The sequence below is a fragment of the Panthera onca genome, chromosome E2 (assembly GCF_046562875.1).
Source record: "Panthera onca isolate mPanOnc1 chromosome E2, mPanOnc1 haplotype 2, whole genome shotgun sequence".
Classification (NCBI taxonomy): Eukaryota; Metazoa; Chordata; class Mammalia; order Carnivora; family Felidae; genus Panthera; species Panthera onca.
The window spans coordinates 17,274,271-17,301,390 of NC_138353.1; the positions used below are offsets into that span (position 1 = coordinate 17,274,271).

The following is a 27,120-nucleotide window of genomic DNA, read 5'->3' on the forward strand; positions in this document are numbered from 1 at the left end:
TTTTCATTTTTATTATCATTTTTCAGTTCTAAAATTTCCTTTTGGTTCTTTTCTTCTAGATTCTATTTCTAGCTTCTAGCTTCTAAAGAATGCTTAGTCATTCTTTCCAGAGTGTTCACCTTCACTTCTTGGAATATGGTTTTCATAGCTGTTTAAAAGTCTTTGGTAATTTTGGTAATTTTGTTGGGGTCTTTTTTTCCCCCATTGTGAGTTGGAATTTTCTCATTATTTGTATACAGAATACTTTGTTTCTTGGATGTTTTTTCTCTTTTTTTAATTTTTTAAAAATAATGTTTATTGTTCAGAGAGACAGAGCATGAATGGGGGAGGGGCAGAGGGAGAGGGAGACCCAGAGACCAAAGCAGGCTCTAGGCTGTGAGCTGTCAGCACAGAGCCTGACGTGGGCTCAAACTCACCTCCAGATGGTGACCTGAAGTTGGACACTTAACCGACTGAGCCACCCAGGTGCCCCAGACATTTTTTTTTTTAAGTAGGCTTCATGCCCAGTGTGGAGCCCCAATGTGGGGCTCGAACTCACAACCCCAAGATCAAGACCTGAACTGAGATCAATTGTCAGACACTTAACCAACTGAGCCACCCAGGCGCCCCTGTTTCTTACGCATTTTGAATAATTTGACTCTCTGGGTCTAGCTTAAATCCTATGGAATTTGATAGTTTTGGTTTGTTTTAGCTGGCAGTTTATTTACATTCAGCGTGCATGTTCCAAATCACTTTCTGTGCCCTGAGGCTCCAATGTCAGTTCAGTTTTTGATGCATTTGTAGTGTTGTTATGCTTTATCTTATGTGTGCTTCACTCAGTACCCATTTGGGGACCCAGATAATGATCTACCTTCTGATTCAGTTCTCAAGGCCTTTGGTATGCTGCCTAGGGTCAGATCTACACACGTACAGCTTGAGAGTGCTTCCCTCAAGCCCATATACCATATGGGACCCCTGACTTGAGTTGCCTCCTCTCCTCTATCTTCCCAGGACTCTTTAGTTCCCAGAGGTCCCATTCCTAATCTAGTTAGATCTAAAAGGCTTTAGTTTTTTCTTTTCTTTTCTTTTTTTAAGTAGGCTCCACAGCCAACCTGAGGCTTGAACTCATGACCCAAATATCGAGAGTTGCATTCTCTACTGACAGAGTCAGCCAGGTTCCCCTTTAGTTTTCCTATTCTGCTGTGCCCTTCCCACAACTAGGGTCTCCTCCAGTGCCAAACAGTAGGTGTATAAAGAGAAAAAAGTACTGAGATTTCCTCTACTCTATTCAAAACTAATAAGGTAGGATTCAAAACTAATAAGGTAGTATTTCCCTTTCTCAGGGTTTAAGTACTTGCTGGCAGCTGCTACAATCACCACCTATTCATGATTGCAGCTTTCAGGACTAGTGTTTGCCAGAGGTGAGATCTGAAAGAGAACAGCAACATTAATTTCTTACACATTATCTACCCCACAAAATCCTCTTCCTCCCACTTATCCAACCAGAGAGCCTCTCTCGAGCTCTTTCTATTTCAGCCTTGGTACACAGTTCTGGGATTCAAATTGTGTTTTAGTCCAGGCCAGAAAACTTAACCACCAGATTGGTCAAACTTCCAAATTCTTGTTTCCTTCTCTAGTTACTAAAATTTAGTTTCCGTTTTCTCTGATAGCTGTCCATCTATTCTGTCTAGAATTTTAATAGCATTCAGTGGATGAGACAGGGTGGAATATACTAATTTTATCTTAACTGATATTGGCTCTTTTTTAAACTTCTGGAGTTTGGATACATCTTGCTTAAGAAGCTGGGAATAGACTGCAATCATTGGCACAATTATATAAATTTCTAAATAGTGACTGATAAGCAAAACAAAGCTCTGCTCTCAAACCATGATTTCCTCCGTGCCTGGTTTCTTTGCTAATGTTTTCCTTAGAGTATTTGTATTCATATTCATAAATTAGATTTTTTTTAGAAACTATCCTCATCCAGAATTGTTTCAGACTGTTAGTCTTATAGAATTAGTTTGTAAAATTCTTTTACAGATTATCTCTTCAGTTTTTACCTGGTGATTTATTTAAGTATTTTTTAAAAAGAGAGATCTTGGACCAAACTTTCCTTTTCCCACTACATTTATTAGATCAGGCCAATTTCTACTTTGAGCCAATTTTGAAAAAAATTATTTTAAATATATGGTATTACCATGTTATTTTAAAACTCTCCATAAGTATATGTATACCACCTTATTAATACCATTGTATTTCTCATCTTTATAGTGATCAGATTTATAAGTCTAGTTTAGATTGGTGTTCTTTCTTTTTTTTTTTTTTTTTTAATTTTTTTAACGTTTTATTTATTTTTGAGACAGGGAGAGACAGAGCATGAACAGGGGAGGGTCAGAGAGAGGGAGACACAGAATCTGAAACAGGCTCCAGGCTCCAAGCTGTCAGCACAGAGCCCGACGCGGGGCTCGAACTCACGGACCGCGAGACCATGACCCGAGCTGAAGTCGGCTGCTTAACCGACTGAGCCACCCAGGCGCCCCTAGATTGGTGTTCTTTCCACAGGAAATAAATTAGATATGTTTTACTCTTCCTTCATCAACTTCTAACTGTATAAGCAGTTTCCTTCTGCTGGATTCAGGTTAATTTGTTCTTTTTCTAGTTTCTTAGGTTTGGATTGCTTCAACAGTTTTATCAACTCTCCACTATGTGACAGACACTGTATTAGAACTAGGATTATAGGAGCGCCTGAGTGGCTCAGTCGGTTAAGCGTCCAACTTCAGCTCAGGTCATGATCTCTGTTTGTGAGTTCGAGCCTGCTTTGGATTCTGTCTCCTACTCTCTCTGCCCCTCCCCACTTGTGCTGTCTCTCAAAAATAAATAAATGAAAAAATTAAAAAAAAAAAGAACTAGGATTATAAGTGTAATCTTGTGGGACAATTATCAATTGTTAGATAGTGACTATTAAGCAAAGCAAAGTTCTGGCCCTAATTCTTCATTTCCTGCATTTATTAAAGAGTACTAATTTCCCACAAGATGACCTTCCAAAGATGACTTTGATCACCTCCTACAGGTTTTAATATATAGCAACTCATTATCGCTCATATCTGAATGAACTATTTCAACTCTGGTCTTCACTTTGAATCAAACAAATAAAATATAAATTTCCAAGGTGGGGTTTAGAATCACTTCACAGATTACTTCCTAATTGTAAGGATACAAAACAACCTTTAAAATGGAGAGATTTGACCGTCATCACCTTAACCATTTGACCAAATTTGGCCTCATGATATCAATATGTGCCTCTTGATGTATGACAATGCAAAATACATAATTTATTAAATATTCTTACAAAATTGTTTAACACAAATTCAATCTTCTCTCTACACTTAATTTCCAGTGTAGATGGCAGAATAAGTTAAATGACAACATTAGGAAACAAGCACAACAATCCAAAATATGGAACACCCTACAAGATAACTACACGGACTCTAAGAAGAAAAAGCCAACATCGTGGAAAAAAAGGAGTAAAGGTAGAGAACTAAACTAGACTAAAAGAGACATATCAACTAAATGTAACTTATGAACCTAGAATTGACTCTAGATAAAAAGAAAAATAAATAGCTATTGAAGTCAATCTTGGGACACCTAGGAAAATTTGAACATGGCATCACCTTATATATTTTAGAAGATGTGACTGTATTCTGGCTATATAGAAAATTATAGGAAGATAAAGCAAAAATGACAAACTGTTAGCTTTTAAACAGGGTGGGAGTGTGTAGGGTAGTAAACCTGCCTACAGGTAGGTTTTAAACAGGTGGGAGTGTGTAGGGTAGTAAAAGCACATTCATTGTACTTTTTTTTTTTTCATTGTACTTTTTCAACTTCCCTGTATGTTTGGAAGTTTTCATAATGACAAGATGGGGAAGTTTTGTGGACAGTTTTCTCCCTGTTATCCTTTTAATAATTTCTAATAAATTTTGAATTCTAAGAAAAGAGTGTAGATTATAGAACATCTGTTATTTGGACCTAACCACAAACTGCATCATATCCTTTTCTACTTCTTCAGCAAACTAGCTATATTCTCAATGTATATTGATAGCCACTAATTCCAGAGTATTTATTCCAGCATTAATTTCCTGATGCAACTTAGGAATGAAGTTGTCTCACATGTTCTTTTTTCTTTTTTAAGTCTATTTAGTAATCTGTACACCCAATGTGGGGCTCAAACCCATGACCCCAAGATCAAGAGTCACGTGTTCTTCTAACTGAGCCAGCCAGGCACCCCCAGCTTCTTTATATTCTACTGTACTTTATTCAGAATCAATGATCTCAAGTTCAATAGGAGATGGGTTGTGATTGGAGGCTTACTAAGTTCATTACCAATATGGTCTTTCAGAAGAATTCACTAATAGTTATGCTATTGATTATCACCAGAAGAACAGTAGCTAATCTTTATTTGCCAAATAATCTTACAAGGGTTAACAGCTACTAATCCTCACAAAAAAACACTATTAGATAGGTATTAACTTCACCATTTTATAACTGAGGCACAGAGCTAATAAGTATATTGTTACATATCTTGAAGATGATGATCAGCTAAGTATGTGCTGTGACTAAAGGCTTTCCTTCAGTTCCACAACTGACAGAATAAGAAATTCTTCTCTAGAGTGAATTTGCTGACATCCAACAGGAATTGAGTGATTCTAGGTCTTTTTTATATTCAATAAATTAAGATACCTGGTATGAAATCTTCTATGACAAATAAATTCTAAGAATGACCCCCCAGAAAAGGGTTTCCTAAACATTTTCCCCTAGTATTAATATTCTATGAAGAATGCAGTAAAGGAAAAAGTACTTTTATATAAACTCAATAAGGGTACAAATTCTCAGATTTGATAGTGGCATGAATATTGGGCCTTCATACATTCCTCACCTTTTTTAGAGTTTTTCACCATTATAAATTCTATGATGTTCATTCAATAAGGTATAAACAAAATCTGAAGGCATCCCACATTCTTTACATTCACAGTTTCTCCTTAGTGTACATTCAATGATGCTCATTTTATCTAAAATGCCTTCCCACATCACTCCTCACTTCATAGGATTGTTTTTTCAGCATTGTGAAAGATCTGATAAGTAAGGATTCAATGAAGTTGAAAGGACTTTCCACATACCTTCAATTCAGAATTTCTCCTTAATATGCATTTTTTATGTTGATTAAATGTTGAACTCCATCTACAGACCTTCTCACATTCCTTATATTTGTAGGGTTTCTCTTTAGTGTGCATTCTCTGATAATGGTTAAGTTGAATTCTGTCTAAGGCCTTGCCAAACATTTCTTATATTCATAGGGCTCCTCACTAGTATGAATACTCTGATGACCTTTCAGGTGTGAATGAAGGCTTTCCTACATTCCTTACATTCAAAGATTTCTCACCTTTGTGAATTTTTTATGTCGACTAAATTGTTGATGCAATATAAATGATTTTCATATTCCTTACATTCATAGAGTTTTCACTAGTATGAGTTTTCTGGTGTATTCTTACATACTTGCCCAAACTAAAAGTCTTTCCACATTCCTTACATTCATAGGGTTTCTCACCAGTATGAGTATTTTGGCATACTCAAAGACCTATGCCAAAACTAAAAGCCTTCCCGCATTCTAGACATTTATAGGGTTTCACTCTATTATTTTTCAGATGTTGAGTGAGTTGTCACAAAGCGTAAAGGCCTTCTCACATTCTTTACATGCATACAGCTTCTCACTAGTATAAATTCTTCCATTATTGATTAGGTCTGAGCCATAATTAAAGATCTTCCCACATTCCTTACGTTAATAAATGTTTTCTCTATTAGGAATTCTGTGATGTAGGGTAAGGGATATATCTCTGTGAGTAGATACATATTCATGATGATTTTCATTTGGCTGAAATATTCTTCTTGACGTTCTTATTGTTCCTCAATGTTGACTTTGTTCTTCTGCTATTTTGGATAATGGAACTCTCAGAATGAAGCATTTTCTTTCCTTTGTCTTCCATTTGTACAAATTTATTTCAAAAATATATTCTTCTGGAGGTAATGTCTTTGTATCATACCGGGTCTCCAAACCTGAAAAGAAAAAGAACCAGAAAACAAACAAAATTTGTTTTCCCATACTGGGGGGAGATAAGTAATAAACTATAAAAAGAAAAACTGTAGATAAACAGTAGAGATAAGTGATAAGCTGAAAATAATGCACATTAGAAAGGAAGAAAACAGAGTTTAGAGAATAATCCACGTGTATGTTGTAAGGTCTGTGACAAAGAAAACACATTAAATCATTAAATCATTGGGTCTACAATTTAAGTGTTCAGTTAGAATCACCTAGAGAGGCTGTTGCATATATCAATTTCAGAAACCAGCCCAGACCAAGTGAATCAGAATCTTTAAGAGTAGGCCTTGGGAATTTGTATTGTTAACCCCACCATCAGATACATCTGAGGCAGATCAATGTTTGACATTCTCTACTTGCCTATGGTATTTTTTCCCAGTGGTTTCTAACTATACTAGAATAATATATGATCACTTAAAAATGGATAACAAGGCCCTTCTATTAAGAGCTCATCTCAAGCCAAGACCCTTTTAACCTATAAATCATGTCACATCATTTCCCATCTCTTAGAACTTCCCATATGGTGTTTCATCCCCATGATCCTCTGGTATAGCTCTTTGTAGGACTAGCTCCTTCTCATTCTTCAGGTCCCAGATTAAAAGTAATTTCTTCAGGGGTGGCTCAGTTGGTTAAGTGTCCAACTCTTGATTTCAGCTCACGTCATGATCTCACAGTTCATGAGTTGGAGCCCCCACGTCAGGCTCTGTGCTGACAGTGTGGAACTCGCTTAGGATCCTCTCTCTTCCTCTCTCTCTGATCCTCATCCAACATCCCTCTCAAAAATAAATACACTTAAAAAGAAAAAGAAAATAAAAGTAACTTCTTCAGGGGCACCTGGATGGCTCAGTCAGTTAAGCATCTGACTCTTGATTTAGGCTTAGGTCACAATCTCATGGTTCGTGGGACTGAGCCCTACATTGGGCTCTGCACGCTGACACTGCAGAGCCTACTTGGGATTCTCTCTCTCCCTCTCTCTCTGCCCCTCTCCTACTTGTGTACATGCACTGTCTCTCTCTCTCTCTCTCTCTCTCTCTCTCTCTCTCAAAATAAATAAACTTAAAAAAATGAAAAGTAAAATATGAATAAAGATAAATAATACAAAGACAAGTCACTGAGGAAGATACTTCGATGCTTATCAAAATACTCTTTACCATAATTATGCAATAGTTGCTATGTACGGCTCATTGCCTATAATCTCTCACATCTTCCATTATAACTGACCTATCTTTTTCCTACAGTGATTAAATACATTTTCCTGTATCATTTTCCTTTCAGATGGAAATGAAGTTGATCCAAACAAGCTCAGTTAAATGTACAAATAGAAAAGGTGACTGCATTTTTCTGTTGTATTTACTCTTAAATATAAAGGTATCTCCACCACAGCTGACCATCTGTCCTGTGGCTGCCCTTTGTCCCCCATTTCAATAAGGCAATAGGATGTTTAATTTCATATTCACTTTTGATATTACACATCTACCCAAAGATGACCAATCTTTTTGCTCAGTGAAACATTTTGTCAGGTGTTCCAATCTATTTCTTCATGGTCAAGGCTAACCAGTATCTTAATGATTATTCTGGTATTATAATAGATAATATAGTAGGTGTATCCAAAATAGGTTATGCTATGCTAAAAATCAAAATGTTGACAGGGCTGTGTTTCTTCTGGAAGCTCCAGGGGAGAATCTACTTCCTTCCCTTTTCTAGCTTCTTGTGGTTGCCTTCATTCCCTGACTCATGGGACATCTTGTGCTAGACTCATATGGAAGTAGATTGCCTATCCTTACATAGGTGAGTGATCTTTATTATAAAATTAATGCATTAATTTTCTTACTATTTTAAAACACTGCTTTTAAATAATTAAGTCACTGCAAGTATGCCTCTCTCTCATAATTGGAGAAACTGCTTATCAGCCCATGATCACAGGTAAGTGGCTTTTTTAATGTAACAATGTTTCTAATGCTGTATTATGAATATGACTGTAATAATATATGCCATAAAAATTCTGTAATGATTCATTCATTAAAGTATAGGTTAGGTTACCATGAAGCAATCACATCTTTACACTAGGCTAACATGAGGCAGTCATATTGCTGCTTTTTCAGTATCAATGCATGAATTGTTACACTTGTAAATATATATGAATTTCTTTTTCAAATTACCTTTTCATTTTTGATGTCCAGTGTTGGTAATATGTATAATATCTACAGTGTTTTGTATCATATAAGACAATTTTGATATAGGTGCTGACAGACAATTCATCTTGTAAACAGACAACATAAACTCAGGATATCAATAAATACAGTACAGTTCTATAAATGCATTTTCTCTTCTTTATGACTTTTTTAACAACGTATTCCTTTCTCTAGCTTACTTCATTGAGAGAATATAGTATGTGGATACATATAACATACAAAATATATCAATTGACTCTTCATGTTATTGGTAAGGCTTCTAGTCAACAGTAGGCTACTAGTAGGTAAGTTTTGGGGGGAGTCATAGGTTATACACAGATTTCAACTATGTGGGGTGGGGGATTGGCACCCCTAAACTCCTTCATGATCAAGGTTCAACTGTATACTATGAGTCTGGAGCAAAGAAGCCATCAAAGACTCCTAGTCACATCAAAAAGGAAACAATCTGAAGAGGCTCCCACTGATCACACACGGGGCAATTTGAATATAAATTTAAGACTAGTAACCATAATAATAATTGTAATAACTGCTGAAACATCAAAATTTTTAAACCTATGAATTCATAATGATAATTTTTAAATTATTTGGTAATTTTTAGAGGATGAAATCAAGAATGGCTGCTAACATCACAAAAAGAGAAACAACTAGACAGTATATGCTTCCTGATGAAACACACAATATTAATTTAGCTTGTTTATAGAAAATAAAGGCAATAAGTAAATAAAGGGAGGTACATGCTAAATAATAGATGATCCAGTTTATTCAACATAATAAATTACAAGGAGAAAAAGACAGAGAAAGGGATCAGCAACAACAACAAAACCATACTGAAACAGTTAAGTAGCTCATGAGAGAATCAGTGACTATATGACTGCTCTGAAGAAATTGGATAGCATGCAATAGAGGAAAGGAGACTGGAAATATGAAAGCAAGGCTCAGAGTCTAAAAGAAAAGACAAAGATCTTATTGGTCTTCCAGAAAATAACAGGATAAAACTATATTCAAAGATGTAATAGCCAAAATTTATTCAGAACTAACCAATTTTTTCTTTGTGTACATCATTTTTCATTTTTTCCAGAGTACATGCTTAGAAAATTCTGTTCATGATAAACTCTATCAATTCTGTTCATCTAAAAACATCTTTACCTTTGATCTGAAAAATGCCTTTTTTTAAAATGTCTTTATTTTACCTTTGATCATTTTCAGCCACTACAGAATATGGAGGTTCCTCAAAAAATAAAAAATGTAACTATCATATGAACCACAGTTCCACTCTGGGTATTTAGCTGAAAAAAATGAAAACACTAACTCAAAAAAAGATATTTGTACCCCCATATTCACTGCAGCATTATTTACAAAAGTCAAGATATAGAAAAAACCTAAGCATCCATAGACAGATGAATGGATAAAGAAAATGCAACACACACACACACACACACACACACACACACACACACACAGAGGAATATTATTCAGCCATAAAAAATAAATCTAGCCATTTGCAACAACATGTGTGGACCTTGAGAGCATTATGCTAAGAGAAATAAGATATGCTAAGTGAAATAAGTCAGACAGAGAAAGAAGAAAAACGCCAAGCTTGTGGATATACAGAAATAGATTGATGTTGCCAGAGGCAGGGAGTGAAAGGTGTGTGAAATGGGTGAAGGGGGTCAAAAGGTACAAATTTTCAGTTATAAAATAAGTAAGTAATAAGGTTGACATGTACAGCATGGCAACTATATTCAGTTGAAAGCTGCTAAGAGAATCTTAAAAACTCTCATTACAAGAAAAAAATTATGTAACTATGTAAGGTGACTTATGTTAACTAAATTTATTGTGGCAATAATTTTGCAATATATACAAATATCAAATCATATTGTATACCTGAAACCAATATAACTTTGTATTTCAATTATAGCTCAAAAAATAAAGACATATTTAAATGTATTGCCACGGAAAAGATCCAAAACATATTGCTAATTAAAAAAATATCCAGGGGCACCTAGGTGGCTCAGTTGGTTAAGTGTCAGACTCTTGATTTCAGTTCAGGTCATGATCTTATGGTAGTGAGATCAAGCCCTGCATCAGGCTCTGCCTCTCCCTTTTCCTCTGCCTCTCTTTCACTCACACTCTCTCTTTCTCTCCCTCTGCTCCACTCACACTCTTTCTCTAAATAATTAACTAATTAATTAATTAATTAAGAATAAAAGTCCAGGCAAAGTTAGGATTTGAATCCAGGCAGTCTGGCTCCAGAGTCTGTGCTTTCAACTTCCAAACCAGTGGAGTAGAAATAAATACTGGAATAAATTTTGTTTTTTAAATTCCAAATCTAAATCAATCCAAAACAATGCAAAATAAAACAAAATAAAAACAGAAAAAGTGAGACAAAGAGCACAAAATAAGATGGCTAAAAAGTTCAAATACATGAGTAATTATAATAAATAAAATGGTTAAAGGGAAGACAAACTCCAACCCCATTAATGTTGATTTATTTTTGACAGAGAGAGAGAGAGACAGAGACAGAGAGAGAGAGAGACAGAGCGTGAGTGGGGGACGGGCAGAGAGTGAGGGAGACACAGAATACGAAGCAGGCTCCAGGCTCTGAGCTGTCAGCACAGAGCCCGACGTGGGGCTCAAACCCACAAATGGTGAGATCATGACCTGAGCTGAAACCACGCAGGCGCCCCTATTAAAACTTAAAAAAAAAATTTTTTTTAACGTTTATTTTTGAGACAGAGACAGAGCATGAACGGGGGAGGGTCAGAGAGAGGGAGACACAGAATCTGAAACAGGCTCCAGGCTCTGAGCTGTCAGCACAGAGCCCGACGCGGGGCTCAAACTCACGGACCGTGAGATCATGACCTGAGCCGAAGTCGGACGCTTAACCAACTAAGCCACCCAGGTGCCCCTATTAAAATTTTTAAAAACGCATTTGTAAATTTCCATTTTTTTCTGTGAAACAATCTAAAGTAAAATCAATATCCTATTTAAAAAAATCTATATCCAAGGTGCTTGGCTGGCTCTGTCAGTGGAGCATGCAACTCTTGATTTCGAGGTTGTGAGAGCCTCAGTGTTGGGCTTAGAGATTTTAAAAATTTTTTTAGTTTTCAAAAAAAATCTATATCCTATCATTAGAACACTTTTAAAAATGGATAGTGTTTCCATTACTTAAAAGCACATTTTTGGGACATCTGTGGCTCAGTTGGTTGAGCATCCAACTCTTGATTTTGGCTCAGGTCATGATCCCAGGGTCAAGGGATCAAGTCCCACATCAGGCTCCCTCTGAGCGTGGAGCCTGCTTAAGATTCTCTCTCTTCCTCTGCTTCTCTCCCCTGCTTGCACTCTCTCTCTTCTTCTTTTTTTTTTTTAACGTTTATTTATTTTTGGGACAGAGAGAGACAGCATGAATGGGGGAGGGGCAGAGAGAGGGAGACACAGAATCTGAAGCAGACTCCAGGCTCTGAGCCATCAGCCCAGAGCCCGACGCGGGGCTTGAACTCACAGACCGTGAGATCGTGACCTGAGCTGAATCAGTCCGACGCTCAACCGACTGAGCCACCCAGGCGCCCCAACTCTCTCTCTTCTTAAATAAAAAGAATGTATATTCGTTAATGCATGGAATTGCTGCATCAAAGCCAAACTGGTTAGAGAGAAAAAAAGAAAGAAGTCAAAGATCAGTAGGAAAAATGAACAGAAGGACTTAAAATGTATTTTAAGATGCTTTTGAAAAACACACATGAGTTTAAATTTAAAAGGCAAAGTGGATCCAAGTTACACGAAATAGATGGCTCCTGAAGAAAAAACGCTTTAAAATGGGAGGGAATTATGTAACACAGAATACAGGTGCGAATAAAAGGGAGAATCTTAACTTTTTTTTTATGTGTCTTAGGCCTTTTCTTCCCAGCGCGTGGATGGACTTTCAAGGGAGAGATTCCTGAATCAATCACTGCCTCTCTTACCAACTGGATTATTAACTGTAGTGCCTTTTCCCATCCGTTCACTCCTTACTCACCTGGGCACCATCCTCCTATCCTGTTCCTCGAAACTATCCAGGGCTCCTTCCCTTGTTCCAATAAGAAAATCATATCAGGCTTAGGGATAGAGAGTCCTGTTTATATGAAAAAATAGTAAGACATAATCATACTATTCCTCAATTCAAACCCAGTCCTCAAGAAAACCAGCAACTACATGAAGGATAAGAGGAAGGTGTAAAGATCTAAAGCACAGAGAAGATAAAGATACCACAAAGAGCTACCCATCTCCTAATCCACAAAACAGTAATAATAACAATTCTCTAGGAAACAGAAATCCACCCAGACAATTGAAAGATACACCCAAAATTCACAAATTATTTGGGGATAGACATCCTTACCTAGTAAGACTACTATATTCTCTATCATTACATCTCTGTATAGATGTACAGAGCAGGGTCCAGGCATTCCCACTCCTCCTGAGAAAAGTCTATTGCCACAACCCTGAACATCACTAATCCCTGAAATGACAAAACCAAATGGTACTGTTAAAACTAAAGGAAGTGTTTTTAAGATGAAAGAAGAGATGAAAGAGGACACAGAGGGATGTCAGAAATACATCAAGCAAATGGGCTAGGCCAAACATGGGGCAGAGCATCAAATTAGCATCATTAGAACAAAGTACCTCCATCTTCTTGAATACTCCTATTGCTGCAGACAAACTTCCTTCATATAGAGAGATATTCCCATTATCCCATGGCTACAGCTAGGAGTGAATAAATGCATATTTATTTGTAGTTTCCAAAATAAATGAAATAGAGAAGAAAAACACACAGCGACCTGTAAGCATGGCAAACCTGAACTCTGAGGCTATGTCTTTCCAATTTACTCACATTTATTGCCTTTTTCCTCTGTATTTCCTTGGAGATATATACAATTTGATGCATAAATTGTTCAGTTGCCTCTCTCTGTTTATTAACTTCCACGATTTCTTCTAAAATGGAGTACAAAGAAGGGCCTCTGGCTAGCTCAGTCGGTAAAGCATGTGACTCTTGATCTTGGGATTGTGAGTTCAAGCCCCACATTGGGCATAGAGCTTACATAAATAAGATAAAATAGGGGTGCCTGGGTGGCTCAGTCAGCAAGCGTCTGACTTCAGCTCAGGTCATGATCTCACAGTTCGTGAGTTCAAGCCCCACATCGGGCTTTGTGCTGACAGCTCAGAGCCTGGAGCCTGCTTTAGGTTCAGTGTCTCCCTCTCTCTCTGCTCCTCCCCCACTCATGCTCTCTCTCTCAAAAGTAAATAAACATTTAAAAAAAGTTTTTAATAAAAAAATAAAATAATAAGAGTACAAAGAATAAGCATTAAAAACGAATATAGGAAAATTGCTTAAAACACTGCTTAGTATGAAGTATGCAAAACTATTATTTTTTTTTACATTTATTTATTTTTGAGAGACAGAGAGAGACAGAGCACAAGTAGGAGAGGGGCAGAGAGAGAAGGAGACACAGAATCCGAAGTAGGCTCCAGGCTCTGAGCTGTCAGCACAGAGCCCAACACAGGGCTTGAACCCACGAACTGTGAGATCATGACCTGGGCCAAAGTTGGACGCTTAACCAACTGAGCCACGCAGGCACCCCCCAACATTTTTTTAACATTTATTTTTGAGAGAGAGAGAGGGAGGGGCAGAGAGAGGGAGACAGAGATTCCAAAGGAGGCTCCATGCTGTGAGCCCAGAGCCTGATGCTGGACTCGAACTCATGAACCATGAGATCATGACCTGAGCTGAAATCAAGAGTCAGAGGCTTAACCAACTGAGCCACTCTGGTGCCCCTCAGTGGCCCCTAATTTTGAGAAGGAAACCCTTAGAAGAACTTTGGCTAGAACATGTGATTAGTATATATAATTTTCCTCAAGTATACCTCAAAACACACCAAAATTTCTTTTTTTAGTATTATACCTTAGAGAAACTCCAATACATGTACAGAAAGATCTGTACCATAATGTCCTTTGCAGTGTGATTTCTGGCAACCAGAACTATTAGTATGATTTCTAGTAGCCAAATATTGGGGGGGGGGGGGGGGGGGGGGAAGGAATTGGAAATACCTATCATTAGGTAAACTATTGAATAAAATGTGTTATAATTATAGAACAGAATAATGTACAGCAATTCACTGCAAAAAACTGTATCTATATGTATTAATAGGGAAAAATCTAAAAAGCATTATCTTGATGGGGCGCCTGGGTGGCTCAGTTGGTTGAGTGTCCAACTTCAGCTCAGGTCATGATCTCACAGTTCGTGAGTTCGAGCCCTGCGTCAGGCTCTGTGCTGACAGCTCAGAGCCTGGAGCCTGCTTTGGATCCTGTGGCTCCCCCTCTCTCTGCTCCTCCCCTGCTCACACACTATCTCTCTCAAAAATAAATAAAGATTTAAAAAAAAAATTTAAAGCATTATCTTGAGTGAGAAAAATCAAAGACAGATGAGGCACATAATATAATTACCTCCAATTGGGATAAAAGAACATTAGTATTGTATATTGGTTATGGGTATTGATATGTACGTAAAGGTATAAAAAAAAGGATTGATTGTATGCTGAGTTCATGATGGTGACTGCCTTTGGGGACAAGGAAGGAAGGAGAAGGAAGGGATACAGGTGATGGTTAACAGGTTTTGAAAAAAAATTAAAATTAAAAAAATAACAGATTTTGGCTCCACATCTAAATATGTATATGTTACTTTTTTTTTTTAATGTTTTTTTTATTTATTTTTGAGACAGAGAGAGACAGAGCATGAGCAGGGGAGGGGCAGAGAGAGAGGGAGCCACAGGATCCAAAGCAGGCTCCCGGCTCTGAGCTGGCAGCACAGAGCCCGATGCGGGGCTCGAACTCACAAACTGTGAGATCATGACCTGAGCTGAAGTCAGCCGCTCAACTGACTGAGCCACTGAGGCGCCCCTGTATATGTTACTTTAAAGCTACAAAGAAACATGAAAGATTTTACTTCTATACGGTGGTAATACACGTTTATCTTACTATTTTTTGTGTTTGTAAAGTTTTTAATTGTTAAAAAAGGTGGATTTATATTACTAATAGAAATAATGTAACAGTGATCTCCATTTCCAATCAGATACTAAAGCTGTATTTTCTTTTAAGTTTTTTAAGCTGCTAGGTTTACTGAATGCTACAAACCATAAGCTTTGAAAGAATTTTGGAAACATAACAGAATAATGTATAGAATATAGGACTAGAAAGTCTTAAAAAACAATTTGCTCTTTTCCTACATCAAAGATCTGTATTTACTAAACTTCTTAGAAATGTACTAAGTGGTGATGTGCTGGTCAAGAATCTTGTACTAAAAAAGGGGCACCTGGGTGCCTCAGTTGGTTAAGCATCCAACTGTGGCTCAGGTCATGATCTCACAGTTTGTGAGTTCAAGCCCCGCATCGGGCTCTGTGCTAACAGCTCAGAGCCTAGAGCCTACTTCGATTCTGTCTCTCCCTTTCTCTCTGCCCTTCCCCTGCTCATGCTGTCATGCCCTCTCTCTCTCTCTCTCTCTCTCTCAAAAACAAACATTAAAAAAAAAAGAATCTTGTACTTTGTAGATTTCAGTAATATGATGGAAAGAAAAGTATAATTCCATTAAAGTAAGGCAGGAATATATATGAAGCTTACTGGGATCAAAGACAGTTATTGTAAGAAGGAAAAATTAGCTATCTTACAGCAAGATGGCAGACACTGCTAATGATTGTAAAAATGTTAGCAAAGGTCTTAGATGTCCAAAAGCTGCATAATCTATGTTTCCTGGGTGCTTCTAAAAATAGCATGAGGTGGTGAAATGTACTAGCGAAGTGTCTATACCAGTTAATGGTATTTATTATTATTTTATTGTGGTGGCCAATGCCAATTAAAATAGTAACTTAACATGATGAAATAATTAAATGGTAAAAAAAAAAAAAAAAAAAAAAAAAATGTTGGCCTAAAAGTAAAGGTGGAGGGTAAAACTAAATATTTAGAAAGGTAAATCCGGAGGGGAGAAAAGTTGAACTCTCCAGCATTACACCATGTGATCTCCCAAGCCGGGAGAGATTTATTGCTTGAGTAGGAACTTTCTTGTATTGTAATTTTCTACTTTTAGATCTAGGAGGTAGCCAGAGGGGTGTTATCTCCCTTGAGGACACACAAAAGGGGATTTCTCCTTTGTTGTAAAGTCCATAGCATTCTGTACTTGCATGGTTTTATTTACTAGGGTCTGTTATAAAGTCCATGAGGAAAGGACTGGATCTTGTTCACCTCTGTGTGGTATATAGTACCTCACAGAGGTACTATATAGGAATCTCTAGGTAGGAATGAATGAATGAATGAATGAACGAACGAACAAAAGAACAAGCACTACAGAAAAATTGAGAAGCTTTCCTATTTTAAGGTCTCTTTTTGTTCCCTGGTGGATGGATTAATATGTATTTCAAAGGCGCTCAAATAAGCACATGCTGAGCGACTAAGAATTAAGAGTGATTCATTACGCTAGAATTTTTCCTCCTGCAGGAGCCAGTCCTCCTGGAGTCCCTAGTCCCCTTTCCCTGGGACATCTCAGCAGGAAATTACTACAGTATGTCTCCCACAAGGGTGATGAATGTTAGAAGCACTGCAGCAGAAGGTGGCCGGGCCCACCCAGATAGGCAGTCAGGTAAAAGTAAATACCAGTCCTTATTAGGAGCTCCTGGCTTCCACCTGCGCGTTGGCCTTGAAACACACGCAGCTTCCCGCTCTGTCACAGAAAGAAAGCTGACCTCTCCCGCCACCGCCTCCACACGACGGTTTTCCCGCTCTCCCGGAACGTCTACACTCAAGGCACCACTTCCTTCGCTCCTCGCTCAGTTGTGGGAGGAGGAATTTACCACCATGTACTGCCGCGCCCTCTCGTGGCCACAGGAGGAACTCAGCCAAGCGTTGTAGAGATGCAGTGACAATGGCAGAGGGCTCTGTTCAAGAAACCCTGGGAGCCTGCCTCCGCCCCTCAAGGACCATTCCACACGTTCATTTTTTAACTAGTTATATATGTCAAAGAGGAGCAGAGGGACAGACGGATGGATTAGGGTTCACATGAGCTGTGGCTGACAGAATTCTGATTTTCCAAAACTGGTCTAACACAGAGGTAGACATGGTGATGTTAGTTGGGGTGGGAGAAGATTCATACCATGTATTCGTTTAGTGACCCCAAAGATTTCAAAATATATTATCATTTGCATTTAATGACCATGAAATGCTCTAAACTAATTAAGGTATCATGTTTTGATTCACAATTTTTGCATCAAACCATTTCTTCCTGGGGGTTGGGAGGGAGGGGAAAGTGGGTGATGGGTATTGAGGAGGGCACCTGTTGGGATGAGCACTGGGTGTTGTATGGAAACCAGTTTGACAATAAATTTCATATTTAAAAAAATATATAATTAGCCTAAGTGCTAAGTATGTGTTTATTTTTCTAGTGTTATATGGGCATGTATATAATGTGCCCAGGGAATCTGACAATTTGTATCAATTCATTGTTGTCCTTGATGCAGTATTCAACTTTATCAATTCCTACAATCTTAGTAACTCCAGTAGCATAGTTAGTTTTGTTTTTGTCTTAGGGATCACCTATAAAAACTATGTATTTGTTTCCCAGAAAACTCCCAAGTGTATATGGTCACTAATGATAACAACTGTTTTTATATTCACCGATACTAAGTTAAAGATACTTATATTATTCACTGATATTCGAGGGAAAATGTACAGCAAGAGGAAATAAATATATTTGCTTCTCAAAACAAAACCCATTTCTTCCTTGTTTTGTTCTCTAAAAAATTCTAAGATTTACCTGATTATATTTGCATTTATCAAGCCTATCTTTTAAATTTTGTATTCATGGTTTTTCTTTTGTCCCTTTCTTCTGAATCCTGGGAGAACTTTGTCTTTGACATCAATGATATGATTTTTTTGAGCTGTCAATTTTTTAAATTATGTTTTAGCTCTTACCAATGCTTCTTATAGTTGTGAAGTTTTGGTACTCAACATTGTTTGATTCAATTATATGCAGCTTTGTTTTTTAGTGGGGGAGAAAAAATTTGTTTTCCTAATAGAAAGTATTTCTGAAAACTTCTGCTTACTGTATAAAATAAATTAATTTATTAAAATTGAAATCAGAGGGGTAGTATAATAAATAAAAATTTAATTTACTGTTTTAGTGTGTCATGATATATTATGCGGTCTTTTTCTCATCATTTCTTGCATTGTTTTGCAGCAGATTTGTTGGACTTACACATCTGTAATTATCCTGTCATTAAATAATAATACATGCAGTTAATTTGTGGAATTTTTTGTGAGAATTCAGTTTTTCAAAGGAACTGACTTTGGGGTATTCATTTCATGATTCGTTCTCGTTAATTTGAATAGTAAAGGTTTAGAAATGTAATGTTTTATTACAACGTTTTAAATGAAAATCATTGTACTTTCTAGGTCTTCTATTAAGCCATGGAGTAAAATGCCAACCCATACATGTTAGCTTCAGTCTTATCTTGCATACCTTTTTTTTTTCTGGAACAGTTCTGACTTGATAAGATTTTCTGAAAGAACACGTGCCTTAGAATTATTACCATCCCTTCCAGCAGTGGAGCTGGGATATTTATATACCAGCTCCCATGGGATGATTCCCCTTTCCTGTAACCTGCTGCTCACCCATGGGCAGAGCAATAAAGATTTCACAGCTCTGAGGCACAGAGATGCAGATACTAACAGCTGGGTGTTATCTGAAGCATACTGTCTATTTGCTCCTATTTAAAGGTACCTGTGTGCGCCTGGGTGGCTCAGTCAGTTGAAAGTCCAACTCTTGATTTCAGCTCTGGTAATGATCCCAGGGTCATGGGATCGAGCCCTGCAGCAGGCTCCGAGCTGAGCACAGAGTGTGCTTAAGATTCTCCCCCTCTCCCTCTGTACCTTCCCCCGTGTGCTCTCTCTCTAAAATAAAAAAAAATAATTAATTTAAAAAAATAAAATAAAAGTACCTGTGAACAAGTAGGCAAACATGGCTGCTGCCTACCTACTAGGTTTACATTCCAATGGGGGAGAAAAAACAAATTTTTTTCTAAGTAAATGGGGGTGGAAATGAGATAGTTTCATATTGTGATAAATACTGTGAAATTAATAAATAGGTAATAGTTACTTAGGAGATACTTTGGGTACAATTGTTATGAAAAGTGTCCTAGAGATAATAACATTAGAGCTTACATGGTAAGAAACCAGCAGTGTGGAAGAGTATTGTAAGCAGAGTGTTAGTTATTCTAAAGACTTTGAAATGAGACAGAGCTTGGAATGTTCCAAGAACAGAAAGGAGCCTGGTGTGGGGGAAGCTTAGTAAGTAAGGGAGAAAGTGGTTCACTGAAGGATCTTAACCATGAATTACATTTTGAAAAGATTTCAGTTTGTAGAAAATGGACTGGGGTGAAGCCCCAGTGAAATTGGGGAAATTGGATTGCTACTGCAGCAATCCAAAGTAGGGATAACAGTGGCTTTAGAAATGTTAGGGGAGGAATGAAGAGAAATGGGCAGTTTGAGATCTATTTGGGGTGTAAAAATAGGACTTACTGATGTAGGTGAAGGAGTTCTCAAAGATGACTCCTAGGTTTGTAGCTTGCGTTACAAGAGAAGTTGGTCATGTCACACAGGAGCATGGGGAGACCTATGGAATCAATCATTGTTTTGGATACATTAAATTTGAGATCTCTTTTTAGTAAGCTGAGATGAAAAGCAGATTAGTTATATATGATTTTAGACATAACAGATATTTTTGCCATTTCAGACCACATTTGTTGGATTAATGAAATTTATTTGTTTTTGACCCTCACAACTCAGCCATTCCACACTTCCAGTCATATATTTGGATTCTCTCTTACATTTAAATTCACTGAGTTCTTGAATTTCTTTTTTTAAATTTTTTTCTTGTTCTTTTTAAATTTTATATAGAGAGAGAATGTGTGAGTGGAGGAGGGGGTAGGGGGGAGAGAGAGAGAGAGGGAAAATCTTAAGCAGGCTCCACATTCAGCACACAGCCTGATGTGGGGGTCCATCCAACAACCCTGGGATCATGACTAGAGCCGAAATCGAGTCAGATACTCAACCGACTGGGCCACCCAGGCGCCCTGTGAGTCCTTGAATTTCTCCACTAGCAGACTCAGCATTACATCTAATTGGAGCCAACACCCATGACTTCACTTCAAAAGAAAATAAATCAAAAATTGAGTTTTCATTTCACCTTTTAAAGAACACAAATGATTTGAGTAATTTGAAAGATCATTCTCAGTAATTCATTGACTTTACCTACTTCTCAAATACTATGAAATTTTCTCATTAAACTGCTTTTAAATATTTCCAGTTTTACAGTGATGGATGTTGGTATGGTCTGAATGTCTGTGTCCCTCCAAAATTCATATGTCGAAATCCTACCCCCCAAGGGGATGTTATTAGGAGGCGAGGCCTTTGGGAAGTGATTAGGTCACTAGAGTGGAGTCATCATGATTGAGATTAGTGCTTTTATAAAAAAGACCCCAGAAAGTTGGCTTGCCCCTTCTGTCATACGAGGTCTGCCATGACAGCAGTCTGTAACCCAGAAGGCTTTCATCAGAACCCATGCTGGCCTCTGATCTTGAATTTCCAGTCTCCAGAACTGTGAGCAATACATTTCTACTGTTTATAGGCCACCCAGTCTATGGTATTTTGTTATAACAGCCTGAATGGACAAAAATAGGTGTGTTAATATGTGTTTTCAGCCTATCATCATAATTAAAATCTCTTGAAATTGAAGTTGTACTTCATTGAGTTTCAAAAAAAAAAAAAAAAATCCAAGCCACATAGCATATGCTGTTTTTGTGTTTGCTGATCTCTCAGGCCTCACGTATTATTCTGCATTTCAACACAAAATTTTCTGAACCGGTATCATACTTGCAATGTGACATTATTTTACTTTTCAAGTTTATTTATTTATTTTCAGCAGGGAGGGGCAGAGACAGAGGGAGAGGGAGAGAAACCCTAGCAGGCTCTGCATCATCAACACAGAGACCAAACATAGGGCTTGAACTCACCAACTGCGAAATCATGACCTAACCTGAAGTTAGAGTTAGATGCTCAGCCAACTGAGCCACCCAAGTGCCCCGCTATGTGACATTATTTTATTGATGGTTTTAATTACTAAGAGATTGATAAAGAACTGAACTAACATTTTTTTCAACCAGTTGATGGCAGTGCACAACACAATGTGCTGCAAGAACTGACGAGCATACTGTCCAACATGTAAGTCTTGTGACCTTGGAAGTAGCACCATCAGTTGCACAGAACAGCAAATTCTTTACTGGAACTTGTTTCTCATCAAGCCAAAGCTTTTACAGCAGCAAAGATAAATATTCCAGTAGAGTCAGCTTCTAGAAATGTTTAAAACAACATCTCTTCTTGCAATTTGCACTTCTCATTGAAATAACAAATATGTGACATTAGAAGAGTTTTATTGTGGGGCGCCTGGGTGGTGCAGTCGGTTAAGCGTCGGACTTCAGCCAGGCAGGTCACGATCTCGCGGTCCGTGAGTTCGAGCCCCGCGTCAGGCTCTGGGCTGATGGCTCGGAGCCTGGAGCCTGTTTCCGATTCTGTGTCTCCCTCTCTCTCTGCCCCTCCCCCGTTCATGCTCTGTCTCTCTCTGTCCCAAAAATAAATAAAAACGTTGAAAAAAAAATTTTTAAAAAAATAAAAAAAAAAGGAGTTTTATTGTTAGTAACTGATTTCACCTATCTGAATAGAAAATTCGTTCCCTTTAATTGATTAATTAGCTTCTCCTCAGTACTTACAGACATTGATGCATCTTTGAATTGAATCATTGCTCAATAGCAGTGCTTTTAAAATACTGAAAAGAGGGGTGCCTGCGTGGCTCAGTCCGTCAAGCATTTGGCTCTTGGTATGGGCTTAGGTCATGATCTCATGGTTCGAGGGATTGAGCCCTGCTTGGGATTCTCACTTTCTCCCTCTTTCTTTGCCACTCCCCTGCTTGTACATGCACTCTCTCTCTCAAAATAAATAAATAAACTTAATAAAAAAAAAAAAAAAAAAAAAAAAGGTCATCCTTACTAAACAAGTTCTCTAGCAGTAACTCACTGAATAGAAAGGTAACGGTGGTTTGGTTCCAAAATAGGAATGTTATGGTATGAAGATGACAGAAACTAAAATTGGGAAGACTACAGTTTCTAATCTAAGACTTACTCATTATTAGCTCTAGAACAATCTACCTAAACTTCCTGAGTTCCTACAACCTCATATAATAAACTAGAATAAGAAAATCTTTGGGGCGCCTGGGTGGCGCAGTCGGTTAAGCGTCCGACTTCAGCCAGGTCACGATCTCGCGGTCCGTGAGTTCGAGCCCCGCGTCAGGCTCTGGGCTGATGGCTCGGAGCCTGGAGCCTGTTTCCAATTCTGTGTCTCCCTCTCTCTCTGCCCCTCCCCCGTTCATGCTCTGTCTCTCTCTGTCCCAAAAATAAATAAAAAACGTTGAAAAAAAAAAAAAAAAAGAAAGAAAATCTTTTAGGGGCGCCTGGGTGGCTCAGTCGGTTGGGCGTCCGACTTCGGCTCAGGTCATGATCTCACCGTCCATGAGTTCGAGCCCCGCATTGGGCTCTGTGCTGACAGCTCAGAGTCTGGAGCCTGCTTCCCATTCTGTGTCTCCCTCTCTCTCTGCCCCTCCCCTGCTCATGCTCTGTCTCTCTGTGTCTCAAAAATAAATAAAACATTTTAGAATTGCTGATGCATCTGGGTGGCTCAGTTGGTTGAGCCTCCGGCTCTTGCTGTCAGCTCAAGTCATGATCACACAGTTTGTGGTACTGAGCCTCGCATCAGGCTCTGTGCTGGCAGCGTGGAGCCTTCCTGGAATTCTCTCTCTTTCCCTCTCTCTGCCCCTCTCCTCGCTCTCTAAATACATAGATTAATTAATTAATTAATTTTTTTAAAAAACTTTGAATTGTTTATGTTCTCCCTTTAACTCCAGTCAATAGATCCATCTCAAAGGCCTTAGCCCTATATCAATAAATGAACGAGTGAATGTACAATTACATGCTGCAAGTCAAAATAAGAGTTGTTTTTTTTTTTAAGTTTATTATTTTTTGAGAGAGAGAGAGAAAAAGAGAGAGAGAGAGAGGATCCTAAGCAGGCTCTGCTCAGCTCAGAGCCTCTGATGTGTGGCTTCAACTCACGAATTGTGAGGTCATGACCTGAGTTGAAATCAAGAGCTGGATGCTTAACCGACTGAACCGCCCAGGCACCCCCAAAATAAACTTAACACGAGTCTTTCTGTAGGATCTTCCAATGAGGCCCAACTACTGATGACAATTATCATACATTGTTAGGGACAATATATTATCAGCTTTAACTAACTTTAAATCTTTTGGCCCAGAAAGCCCACAGCCCACATCTGTAATCAACAGTAAAGATCGATATCAATAAGCCACATGTTTCAGAGTGATAATTTTGAAAATAACAAAATGGAAAGCAACTTTATAATGTACAGTGGTACATATATTCAGAATTATATCAAGATACTCAACAACAAAAAGACAACCAAGTTAAAAATGGGCAAAGGACTAAAGTAGACATTTCTCCAAAGAAGGCACACAAATGGCTAACAAGCACATAAAAAGATGTCCAACGTTATTAGTCATTAGGGAAATGGAAATCAAAAGCACAATGGGATGCCACTTCAAATCCACTAGGATGGCTAAAATAAAAGTCAAACCTAGGAAAGAACAAGCGCTGGTGAGGATGTAAAGAAACGGGAACCCTTATACATTGTTTGTGGGAGTGTTAAATGGGGTAACTGCTCTAGAAGACATTTAGTGGTTCCTCACAAAGTTAAAGACAAGGGTGTCTGAGTGGCTCAGTCGGTTAAGCCTCTGACTCTTGATTTTGGCTCAGGCAATGATCTCATGGTTCATGGTGCTGACAGCATGAAGCCTGCTTGGAATTCTCTCTCCCTCTCTTTCTGCCCCTCCCCTGCTTTGTGCACCGCACTCTCTCTCTCTCTCAAAAGAAATAAACATTAAGAAAAAAAAGAAGTTAAACATAAAATTACCATATGACCCAGCAACTTCATTCCTAATTACATATCCCAGAGAGATGAAAACACATAAAAACTTGTCCACATAGAAACTTGTCCACAGAGGCGCCTGGGTGGCTGAGTCAGTTAAGTGTCCGACTTCAGCTCAGATCATGATCTTGTGGTTGGTGAGTTTGAGCCCCGCATAGGGTTCTGTGCTGACAGCTCGGAGCCTGGAGCCTGCTTCAGATTCTGTCTCCCTCTCTCTGCCTCTCCCCCGTTCGCACTTTGTCTCTCTCTCTCTCTCTCTCTCTCTCTCTCTCTCTCTTTCTCTCTCTCTCGAAAATAGACATTAAAAAAATAATTAAAGGGCCGCCTGGGTGGCTCAGTCAGTTGAGCAGCCGACTTTGGCTCAGGTCATGATCTCGCAGTCCGTGAGTTCGAGCCCCGCGTCGGGCTCTGTGCTGACAGCTCAGAGCCTGCAGCCTGCTTCCAATTCTGTGTCTCCCTCTCTCTCTGGCCCTCCCCCGTTCGTGCTATGTCTCTCTCTGTCTCAAAAATAAATAAACATTAAAAAAAATTTTTTTAAAGAATTAAAAAAATTAACTTGTACACAAATGTCTACAGCAGCATTATTCTTAATAGTCAAAAAGTAGAAACAACCTAAACATCCAACTACAGATAAACTGTGGTATATACATACAATGGAATATTATTTAGCCAGAGAAAGGAATGAGGTACTGATACATGGTGCAACTTGGATATACCTTGAAAACGTGAAGCCGAGTGAAAGAAACCAGACACAAAAAGCCACATATCGTACAATTCCATTTATATGAAATGTCCAGAATAGGCAAATATATACAGATAGAGACCAGATTGGTGGGTGCCAGGGAATGGAGGAAGGAAGGAATGGAGAATGGTGGGTGACATAATGGGTATGGAGTGTTCTGAAGTGATGAAAAAGTTTTGAAACTAGAAAGAGGTGATGGTTCACAACACCATGACAGCACTAAGTGCCATTAAATTGTATACTTTAAAATGGTAAATAGCTAATTGTATGTACTGTGAACTCTGCCTCAATTAGAAATAAGGAAAAAACACTTTACCAAAAAGCATTAAGTGTTCTATGGAAAAAATATAAAATTGAATATACCCTGTGATTAGAACAACTTTTATAAATTTTTTTAACGTTTATTCATTTTTGAGAGACAGAGCATGAGCAGGGGAGGGGCAGAGAGAGAGGGAGACACAGAATCTGAAGCAGGCTCCGGGCCCCGAGCTGTCAGCACAGAGCCTGGTGCCGGGCTCAAACCCACAAACCGTGAGATATGACCTGAGACAAAGTTGGACGTTTACCTGACTCCGCCACCCAGGTGCCCCTAGAACAATTTTAAAATATGGCCATTTCTTCTTTAAGATTGTTTTAAAGTAGTCTCCACACCCAACTTGGGGCTCAAACTCATGACCCCAAGATCAAGGGTTGCATACTCTACCAACTGAGCCAGCCAGGCGCCCCTAAAATTTTTTTTAAGTAGATGAAACATTCTATCTTTCCCTCATTTTTAAAACGAAAAAAGTTCTTCAGCATACACTGCTTCAATTCTGCATCCGTCCATTCCATGCGAGTCATTTATATTGACCACTTTTACCTGGACATCCAGGTCTTCTCTCACATGACACTGCCCTCCACGTATCCTCAGACCCTGTGCCACCTCTACCTCCTCGGAGCAGACACAAAACATCTTCTCCTAGCACTCTCCCATATCTATATCCTTAGCTTCAACTTTCAACTATCTCATTATATCTTCTGTAAACATCTACTTCGCAAAAATTAGTTATGGCTATGTTCTGTTTTAAGCTGTAAATGTCTTTTTTTTTTTCCTCTAAGTTTACTTATTTATTTTGAGAGAGATAGAGACAGAGTGAGCAGGGGAAGGGCAGAGAGAGAGAGAGAGAGAGAGAGAGAGAATCCCAAGCAGGCTCCGCACCATCAGCGCAGAGCCCAACTCGGGGCTCAAACCCACGAAACTGTGAGATCATGATCTGAGCCGAAACCCAGAGCCTCAAAAATGGTGCACACATTCTCAAGATCCACAAAAGCACTATCACACTATCATATAAATCCCAGAGACAGAGTATGGAGATATATAAGAATAATATCTTTTTTTTTTTTTTTAATGGGGAGGGGGGCACCTGGGTGTATCAGTTGGTTAAGCAAGGGACTCTTGATCTCAGCTCAGGTCATGATCTTACAGTTGGTGGGATTGAGCCCCACATTGGGCTCTGTGCTGAGAGCACAGAGCCTGCTTGGGATTCTCACTTTCCCTCTCTCTCTGCTCCTCCCCCACTCATACTGTCTCTCTCTCAAAAAAAAAAGGGGGGGGGAGGTGACTCTAGATCTTATTTTTTTTTAAAAAGGGTGCTGGGCTGGCTCAGTTGGTAGAGCATGTGACTTTTGGTTTCCGGATTGTGAGTTCCAGCCTTCCTTAGGGTATAGAGATTATTTAAAAATAAAATCTTAAAACAAAAACAAAAACAACCAGGTATGGAGATATGCTTATGCCATCTCCACCTCCCTTCACCGCCAAACTCTCACCAGAAAAAATAACATAAACGGTCACATGCAGTGACATAATCACATTCACACAGCCCTACCACTACACTCTCATTAGCTGGACAATACAGATATCCCGACGACCTCCAAAACGCAGTCAATAACACAGACAAGA

At 38.5% G+C, this 27,120-nt stretch overlaps 1 long non-coding RNA gene across 1 annotated transcript; it reads right to left on the bottom strand.

The window, feature by feature from the left end:
* Nucleotides 1-4,784: 4,784 nt before the first annotated feature.
* On the bottom strand, nt 4,785-20,001 carry LOC132691062 (uncharacterized). The gene is made up of 3 exons (XR_009615591.3): nt 19,912-20,001; nt 19,115-19,284; nt 4,785-6,087 (listed from the first exon to the last, which is right to left on the bottom strand). It is a non-coding gene; the product is annotated as an uncharacterized LOC132691062 (long non-coding RNA).
* Between the last annotated feature and the right edge of the window lie 7,119 nt (nt 20,002-27,120).